Raw genomic sequence first — 10,488 nt, 5'->3', positions numbered from 1 at the left:
CACTCTGAGCTGCTCCAAAAATACATTGAACCCTATGGGAGCCGAAACCGTCCCTAGTGCCGAACAAAAATTCATAACTCAAAAACCGTATTTTCAATAATGTTCAAATTTAGAGGTCTTAGAAAGGACAAGTTTCTCTACAATTTAAAATTTAAATGAAGTTTCTAGGTGAAACTATAAGGAAGTTATGGCGATTTGTTCGGCTGAAAAGTGAAAAAACGGCTTTTTGCCACTGAAACTACAGTGGATGACATCACCCCCACTCTAAGAGCCTCCCATTGAAATGAATGGAGGGATTTTGAAGGAGGAAAAGAAAGGGAAGGATGAGTGCAAAAATTCCGAAAACGGAAGTGATGGGAGCCGGTACGCCCGGGTCCGACCGTCTGAAATCCCGTGTCCGTAGCTTGAAAAATGACCGAGTTAGAGCATTTTGAAAATTAATTCCATAGAAATGACTGGGGAAAAACAGAGCGAAAAACGAGTGTAGCGGACGAACGAGTGCGGGTATCGGAAAGCTGTATACAAGCCCACATCGTCGCTATAGTACGCACGATTTCCAGGTGGAACGGAGTCGATAGCTCAAAAGCTGCGGGACTAGTTAAGCGGACAAGGAAACGCGGAATAATAAAAATAATAATAAAAATAATAATAATATGACTTACGGATAACAATATATCGCGCCGCTGCTTACAGCAGCAGGCGCAACATAACTAGAGGTCTGCATTTCCAGGAGGAAACGCGAGATGTTGCGCCGCCTAAACCCCCGTCCCCCGATCCGCGTCTTTCCAGCTTAAAGCGAGGTCCTCGGTACGGTAAACCCGCGTGGGTCACTAGGCGACGCTTATGCTGAAGGAGTTTACTGCTAAGCTGTTGGTAGTGGGATGTTAAGAGAGCACTCTCCCACAGCAGTTTACATTGGACTCTATGGAGCTGTGTAGGCCGTGAATGGAAAACGGGGTCAAAGGTCATGAAGCGGATGGGCTATCGGCCCATAGTTTCACGTGCTGGGACCGTGGACCCTCGGGTCTGCCCGTTTGAGTTCTGGTGTCTCTAGCTCGAAAACTGAGCGTGTGACAGCAGTTTGAAAGTTTGACAAAAGTTTATGGACATATTTCCATTCATTCCTATGGGAGTAAAGATGAAACTTCAAAGGCTTCCTGTGCAAAAACTATGCAACTTTTCCAAAAGCTGTATACAAGCCCGCATCCCACAGGGCAGCTCTACGAAACAAAATTTGAACGGAGTCGATATCTCGAAAACTGTGGGCGGAGTTAACCGGACAAGAATGAACGATCCTCAGAATGAAGGGCAGCAAACGTAACACTAGAGGTCTGCATTTCCAGGAGGAAACGCGAGATGTTGCGCCGCCTAAACCCCTGCCCCCCGATCCGCGTCTTTCCCGCTTAAAACGAGGTCCTCGATACGGTAAACCCACGTGGGTCACTAGGCGACGCTTATGGTGAAGGAGTTTACTGCTAAGCTGTTGGTAGTGGGATGTTAAGAGAGCACTCTCCCACAGCAGTTTACATTGGACTCTATGGAGCTCTGTAGGCCGTGAAAGGAAAACGGGGTCAAAGGTCATGAAGCGGGTGGGCTATCGGCCCATAATTTCACGTGGTGGGACCGTGGACCCTCGGGTCTGCCCGTTTGAGTTCTGGTGTCTCTAGCTCGAAAACTGAGCGTGTGACAGCAGTTTGAAAGTTTGACAAAAGTTTATGGACATATTTCCATTCATTCCTATGGGACAAAAGATGAAACTTCAAATGCTTACTGTGCTAAAACTATGCAACTTTTCCAAAAGCTGTATACAAGCCCGCATCCCACAGGGAAGCTCTACGAATGAAACTTTGAACGGAGTCGATATCTCGAAAACTGTGGGCGGAGTTAACCGGACAAGAACGAACGATCCTCAGAATGAAGGGCAGCAAACGTAACACTAGAGGTCTGCATTTCCAGGAGGAAACGCGAGATGTTGCGCCGCCTAAACCCCCGCCCCCCGATCCGCGTCTTTACCGCTTAAAGCGAGGTCCTCGATACGGTAAACCCGCGTGGGTCACTAGGCGACGCTTATGGTGAAGGAGTTTACTGCTAAGCTGTCGGTAGTGGGATGTTAAGAGAGCACTGTCCCACAGCAGTTTACATTGGACTCTATGGAGCTGTGTAGGCTGTGAATGGAAAACGGGGTCAAAGGTCATGAAGCGGGTGGGCTATCGGCCTATAATTTCACGTGGTGGGACCTTGGACCCTCGGGTCTGCCCGTTTGAGTTCTGGTGTCTCTAGCTCGAAAACTGAGCGTGTGACAGCAGTTTGAATGTTTGACAAAAGTTTATGGACATTTTTCCATTCATTCCTATGGGAGTAAAGATGAAAGTTCAAAGGCTTCCTGTGCGAAAACTATGCAACTTTTCCAAAAGCTGTATACAAGCCCGCATCCCACAGGGAAGCTCTACGAAACAAACTTTGAACGGAGTCGATATCTCGAAAACTGTGGGCGGAGTTAACCGGACAAGAATGAACGATCCTCAGAATGAAGGGCAGCAAACGTAACACTAGAGGTCTGCATTTCCAGGAGGAAACGCGAGATGTTGCGCCGCCTAAACCCCCTTCCCCCGATCCGCGTCTTTCCCGCTTAAAGCGAGGTCCTCGATACGGTAAACCCGCGTGGGTCACTAGGCGACGCTTATGGTGAAGGAGTTTACTGCTAAGCTGTCGGTAGTGGGATGTTAAGAGAGCACTCTCCCACAGCAGTTTACATTGGACTCTATGGAGCTCTGTAGGCCGTGAATGGAAAACGGGGTCAAAGGTCATGAAGCGGGTGGCCTATCGGCCCATAATTTTACGTGGTGGGACCGTGGACTGTCGGGTGTGCCCGTTTGAATTCTGGTGTCTGTAGCTCGAAAACTGACCGTGTGACAGCAGTTTGAAAGTTTGACAAAAGTTTATGGACATTTTTCCATTCATTCCTATGGGAGAAAAGATGAAACTTCAAATGCTTCCTGTGCGAAAACTATGCAACTTTTCCAAAAGCTGTATACAAGCCCGCATCCCACAGGGAAGCTCTACGAAACAAACTTTGAACGGAGTCGATATCTCGAAAACTGTGGGCGGAGTTAACCGGACAAGAATGAACGATCCTCAGAATGAAGGGCAGCAAACGTAACACTAGAGGTCTGCATTTCCAGGAGGAAACGCGAGATGTTGCGCCGCCGAAACCCCCGTCCCCCGATCCGCTTCTTAAAATGTTGAAAAGACAGGCAGTATATTGTGAATGAGGTCTTTTTTAAAAATTCCACCTTAAGAAACCCTGGATAATTAAGACGTCCCCCTTAAAAATGACCTTTAAAATGTTACAGACTGCCTGTGTATTTCTGTGGCCCTCACACCTCTCCCGTCAGTGTCTGCCTCTGCCCCTCCCCCTCCCCCCTCTCTCTCTCACACGCACGCTCACAGAATACAACTGACAAGACTCACGATTCAATGAATTTCGACCGGTGGGGCACCCTCCAAAAAACCTCAAATATCTCCAAAACTTTTCCAGGTCCAAAAATGAACGAAGCATACCGTAGCGACAAGGAGAGTCTGGTGCTCGAGATGGTGTAAAAATTTTTGCACTTTGAGCGAGATTTGATGGTGTAATTACGAGTTAAAAACAGGCAAAGTTTTGAAAATCTGCGTGCCGAGCCGCTCTTAAAATACATTGAGCTCTATGGGAGGAAAACCCTCCCAAGTGTCAAACAAAAATTCATAACTCAAGAACGGTATTATCAAACGGTCTGAAACTTACAAGTTTGAGAAAGGGGACATTTCTCTACCATTTAAAATTTAAATGAAGTCTGTAGGTGAAAGTATAAGGAAGTTATGGTGAAATGTTCGGCAGAAAATTGAAAAAGAAAAAAAATCATTTCAATGGGTTCCTATGGCAGTGTACCCACCCTCCGAACAAATGCTTATAGCTCGGAAAGTTTTCCCCACATCACTTAACCGTATATACCGTTGCGACAAGGAGAGTCTGGGGATCGATATGCTATAAAAAATTTTCAGATTAAGTGAGAATTGACCGTGTTATGACGAGTTAAAAACAGGAGAAAATTTTAGAAACCGCACTCTGAGCTGCTCCAAAAATACATTGAACCCTATGGGAGCCGAAACCGTCCCTAGTGCCGAACAAAAATTCATAACTCAAAAACCGTATTTTCAATAATGTTCAAATTTAGAGGTCTTAGAAAGGACAAGTTTCTCTACCATTTAAAATTTAAATGAAGTTTCTAGGTGAAAGTATGAGGAAGTTATGGTGAATTGTTCGGCTGAAAAGTGAAAAAACGGTTTTGGCCATGAATTCTAGAGTGGCGATGATGTCACGCACTGTACCCATCCTCCATTCAAATGAATGGGGGGATTTTGAAGGAGGAAAAGAAAGGGAAGGATGAGTGCAAAAATTCCGAAAACGGAAGTGATGGGAGCCGGTACGCCCGGGTCCGACCGTCTGAAATCCCGTGTCCGTAGCTTGAAAAATGACCGAGTTAGAGCACTTTGAAAATTAATTCCATAGAAATGACTGGGGATAAACAGAGCGAAAAACGAGTGTAGCGGACGAACGAGTGCGGGTATCGGAAAGCTGTATACAAGCCCACATCGTCGCTATAGGACGCACGATTTCCAGGTGGAACGGAGTCGATAGCTCGAAAGCTGCGGGACTAGTTAGGCGGACAAGGAAACGCGGAATAATAAAAATAATAATAAAAATAATAATAATATGACTTACGGATAACAATATATCGCGCCGCTGCTTACAGCAGCAGGCGCAACATAACTAGAGGTCTGCATTTCCAGGAGGAAACACGAGATGTTGCGCCGCCTAAACCCCCGCCCCCCGATCCGCGTCTTTCTCGCTTAAAGCGAGGTCCTCGATACGGTAAACCCGCGTGGGTCACTAGGCGACGCTTATGGTGAAGGAGTTTACTGCTAAGCTGTTGGTAGTGGGATGTTAAGAGAGCACTGTCCCACAGCAGTTTACATTGGACTCTATGGAGCTGTGTAGGCCGTGAATGGAAAACGGGGTCAAAGGTCATGAAGCGGGTGGGCTATCGGCCTATAATTTTACGTGGTGGGACCTTGGACCCTCGGGTCTGCCCGTTTGAGGTCTGGTGTCTCTAGCTCGAAAACTGAGCGTGTGACAGCAGTTTGAAAGTTTGACAAAAGTTTATGGACATTTTTCCATTCATTCCTATGGGAGAAAACACGAAACTTCAAATGCTTACTGTGCGAAAACTATGCAACTTTTCCAAAAGCTGTATACAAGCCCGCATCCCACAGGGAAGCTCTACGAAACAAACTTTGAACGGAGTCGATATCTCGAAAACTGTGGGCGGAGTTAACCGGACAAAATGAACGATCCTCAGAATGAAGGGCAGCAAACGTAACACTAGAGGTCTGCATTTCCAGGAGGAAACACGAGATGTTGCGCCGCCTAAACCCCCGCCCCCCGATCCGCGTCTTTCTCGCTTAAAGCGAGGTCCTCGATACGGTAAACCCGCGTGGGTCACTAGGCGACGCTTATGGTGAAGGAGTTTACTGCTAAGCTGTTGGTAGTGGGATGTTAAGAGAGCACTGTCCCACAGCAGTTTACATTGGACTCTATGGAGCTGTGTAGGCCGTGAATGGAAAACGGGGTCAAAGGTCATGAAGCGGGTGGGCTATCGGCCTATAATTTTACGTGGTGGGACCTTGGACCCTCGGGTCTGCCCGTTTGAGGTCTGGTGTCTCTAGCTCGAAAACTGAGCGTGTGACAGCAGTTTGAAAGTTTGACAAAAGTTTATGGACATTTTTCCATTCATTCCTATGGGAGTAAAGATGAAAGTTCAAAGGCTTCCTGTGCAAAAACTATGCAACTTTTCCAAAAGCTGTATACAAGCCCGCATCCCACAGGGAAGCTCTACGAAACAAACTTTGAACGGAGTCGATATCTCGAAAACTGTGGGCGGAGTTAACCGGACAAGAATGAACGATCCTCAGAATGAAGGGCAGCAAACGTAACACTAGAGGTCTGCATTTCCAGGAGGAAACGCGAGATGTTGCGCCGCCGAAACCCCCGTCCCCCGATCCGCGTCTTTCCCGCTTAAAGCGAGGTCGTCAGTAGGGAAACCCGCGTGGGTCACTAGGCCACGCTATGGTGAAAGAGTTGTGTGCTAAGCTGTCGGTAGTGGGATGTTAAGGGAGCACTCTCCCACAGCAGCTTACATTGGAGTCTATAGAGCTCTGTAGGGCGTGAATGGAAAACGATACATTTTGAATTCCACCTTTAAAAACAATTCCACCTTAAGAAACCCAGAATTGTATTGAGATGTCCACATTGCAGGCCAAAAGAGTCTTCAAAGCCAAAAAGATGGCCAATACATTTTAAATACCACCTTAATAAAATTCCACCTTAAGAAACCCACAATTGTATTGAGACGTCCACCTTTAAAAATGACCACTTGAAATAAAGGTTAAAATGTTGAAATGATCAGCCAGTATATTGTGAACGAGGTATTCTAAAAAAAAATTCCACCTTAAGAAACCCTGGATAATTAAGACGTCCCCCTTAAAATGACCTTTAAAGTGTTAGACACTGCCTATGTATGTCTGTCATTCATACCTCTCCCCCTCGGTCTCTGCCTCTGCCACTGCCCCTCCCCCCTCTCTCTCTCTCACACGCACGCTCACAGAATACAACTGACAGACTCATGATTCAATGAATTTCGACCGGTGGAGCACATGAAGCGGGTGGGCTATCGGCCTATAGTTTCACGTGGTGGGACCGTGGACCCTCGGGTCTGCCCGTTTGAGTTCTGGTGTCTCTAGCTCCAAAACTGACCGTGTGACAGCAGTTTGAAAGTTTGACAAAAGTTTATGGACATTTTTCCATTCATTCCTATGGGAGTAAAGATGAAACTTCAAATGCTTACTGTGCAAAAACTATGCAACTTTTCCAAAAGCTGTATACAAGCCCGCATCCCACATGGAAGCTCTACGAATGAAACTTTGAACGGAGTCGATATCTCGAAAACTGTGGGCGGAGTTAACCGGACAAGAATGAACGATCCTCAGAATGAAGGGCAGCAAACGTAACACTAGAGGTCTGCATTTCCAGGAGGAAACGCGAGATGTTGCGCCGCCTAAACCCCTGCCCCCCGATCCGCGTCTTTCCCGCTTAAAGCGAGGTCCTCGATACGGTAAACCCGCGTGGGTCACTAGGCGACGCTTATGGTGAAGGAGTTTACTGCTAAGCTGTCGGTAGTGGGATGTTAAGAGAGCACTCTCCCACAGCAGTTTACATTGGACTCTATGGAGCTCAGTAGGCCGTGAATGGATAACGGGGTCAAAGGTCATGAAGCGGGTGGGCTATCGGCCCATAAATTCACGTGGTGGGACCGTGGACTCTCGGGTGTGCCCGTTTGAATTCTGGTGTCTCTAGCTGGAAAACTGACCGTGTGACAGCAGTTTGAAAGTTTGACAAAAGTTTATGGACATTTTTCCATTCATTCCTATGGGAGTAAAGATGAAAGTTCAAATGCTTACTGTGCGAAAACTATGTAACTTTTCCAAAAGCTGTATACAAGCCCGCATCCCACAGGGCAGCTCTACGAAACAAACTTTGAACGGAGTCGATATCTCGAAAACTGTGGGCGGAATTAACCGGACAAGAAGGAACGATCCTCAGAATTAAGGGCAGCAAACGTAACACTAGAGGTCTGCATTTCCAGGAGGAAACGCGAGATGTTGCGCCGCCTAAACCCCCGTCCCCCGATCCGCGTCTTTCCCGCTTAAAGCGAGGTCCTCGATACGGTAAACCCGCGTGGGTCACTAGGCGACGCTTATGGTGAAGGAGTTTACTGCTAAGCTGTTGGTAGTGGGATGTTAAGAGAGCACTCTCCCACAGCAGTTTACATTGGACTCTATGGAGCTCAGTAGGGCGTGAATAGAAAACGATAAATTTTGAATTCCACCTTTAAAAACAATTCCACCTTAAGAAACCCAGAATTGTATTGAAATGTCCACATCACAGGCCAAAAGCAAAAAAAGATGGCCAATACATTTTAAATACCACCTTAATAAAAATTCCACCTTAAGAAACCCACAGTTGTATTGACACGTCCACCTTTAAAAATGACCACTTTAAATAAAGCTTAAAATGTCGAAAAGACAGCCAGTATATTGTGAATGAGGTATTCTTTAAAAATTCCACCTTAAGAAACCCTGGATAATTAAGACGTCCCCCTTAAAAATGACCTTTAAAGTGTTACAGACTGCCTGTGTATTTCTGTGGCCCTCACAGCTCTTCCCCTCAGTCTCTGCCTCTGCCCCTCCCCCTCCCCCCTCTGTCTCTCTCACACGCATGCTCACAGAATACAACTGACAGACTCATGATTCAATGAATTTCGACCGGGGAGCACCCTCCAAAAAATCACCCGTAGCTCGAAAACTTTTCCCAACCAAAATTGAACGAAGCATACCGTAGCGACAAGGAGAGTCTTGTGCTCGAGATGGTGTAAAAAATTTTGCACTTTGAGCGAGATTTGATGGTGTAATTACGAGTTAAAAACAGGCAAAGTTTTGAAAATCTGCGTGCCGACCCGCTCTTAAAATACATTGAGCTCTATGGGAGGAAAACCCTCCCAAGTGTCAAACAAAAATTCATAACTCAAGAACGGTATTCTCAAACGGTCTGAAACTTACAAGTTTGAGAAAGGGGAAATTTCTCTACCATTTAAAATTTAAATGAAGTCTGTAGGTGAAAGTATAAGGAAGTTATGGTGAAATGTTCGGCAGAAAATTGAAAAAGAAAAAAAATAATTTCAATGGGTTCCTATGGGAGCGTACCCACCCTCCGAACAAATGCTTATAGCTCGGAAAGTTTTCCTCACATCACTTAACCGTATATACCGTTGCGACAAGGAGAGTCTGGGGATCGATATGGTATAAAAAATTTGCAGATTAAGTGAGAATTGAGCATGTTATGACGAGTTAAAAACAGGAGAAAATTTTAGAAACCGCACTCTGAGCTGCTCCAAAAATACATTGAACCCTATGGGAGCCGAAACCCTCCCTAGTGCCGAACAAAAATTCATAACTCAAAAACCGTATTTTCAATAATGTTCAAATTTAGAGGTCTCAGAAAGGACAAGTTTCTCTACCATTTAAAATTTAAATGAAGTTTCTAGGTGAAACTATGAGGAAGTTATGGCGATTTGTTCGGCTGAAAAGTGAAAAAACGGCTTTTTGCCACTGAAACTACAGTGGATGACATCACCCCCACTCTAAGAGCCTCCCATTGAAATGAATGGAGGGATTTTGAAGGAGGAAAAGAAAGGGAAGGATGAGTGCAAAAATTCCGAAAACGGAAGTGATGGGAGCCGGTACGCCCGGGTCCGACCGTCTGAAATCCCGTGTCCGTAGCTTGAAAAATGACCGAGTTAGAGCACTTTGAAAATTAATTCCATAGAAATGACTGGGGAAAAACAGAGCGAAAAACGAGTGTAGCGGACGAACGAGTGCAGGTATCGGAAAGCTGTATACAAGCCCACATCGTCGCTATAGGACGCACGATTTCCAGGTGGAACGGAGTCGATAGCTCGAAAGCTGCAGGACTAGTTAAGCGGACAAGGAAACGCGGAATAATAAAAATAATAATAAAAAAAAATAATAATAATATGACTTACGGATAACAATATATTGCGCCGCTGCTTAAAGCAGCAGGCGCAACATAACTAGAGGTCTGCATTTCCAGGAGGAAACGCGAGATGTTGCGCCGCCTAAACCCCCGTCCCCCGATCCGCGTCTTTCCCGCTTAAAGCGAGGTCCTCGATACGGTAAACCCGCGTGGGTCACTAGGCGACGCTTATGGTGAAGGAGTTTACTGCTAAGCTGTCGGTAGTGGGATGTTAAGAGAGCACTCTCCCACAGCAGTTTACATTGGACTCTATGGAGCTGTGTAGGCCGTGAAAGGAAAACGGGGTCAAAGGTCATGAAGCGGGTGGGCTATCGGCCCATAAATTCACGTGGTGGGACCGTGGACTCTCGGGTGTGCCCGTTTGAATTCTGGTGTCTCTAGCTCGAAAACTGACCGTGTGACAGCAGTTTTAAAGTTTGACAAAAGTTTATGGACATTTTCCCATTCATTCCTATGGGAGAAAAGATGAAATTCAAAGGCTTACTGTGCGAAAACTATGCAACTTTTCCAAAAGCTGTATACAAGCCCGCATCCCACAGGGAAGCTCTACGAAACAAACTTTGAACGGAGTCGATATCTCGAAAACTGTGGGCGGAGTTAACCGGAAAAGAATGAACGATCCTCAGAATGAAGGGCAGCAAACGTAACACTAGAGGTCTGCATTTCCAGGAGGAAACGCGAGATGTTGCGCCGCCTAAACCCCCGTCCCCCGATCCGCGTCTTTCCCGCTTAAAGCGAGGTCCTCGATACGGTAAACCCGCGTGGGTCACTAGGCGACG

The sequence above is a fragment of the Hoplias malabaricus genome, chromosome 1 (genome assembly GCF_029633855.1).
Source record: "Hoplias malabaricus isolate fHopMal1 chromosome 1, fHopMal1.hap1, whole genome shotgun sequence".
NCBI classification, from domain to species: domain Eukaryota; kingdom Metazoa; phylum Chordata; class Actinopteri; order Characiformes; family Erythrinidae; genus Hoplias; species Hoplias malabaricus.
This window is presented reverse-complemented; position numbering follows the sequence as displayed.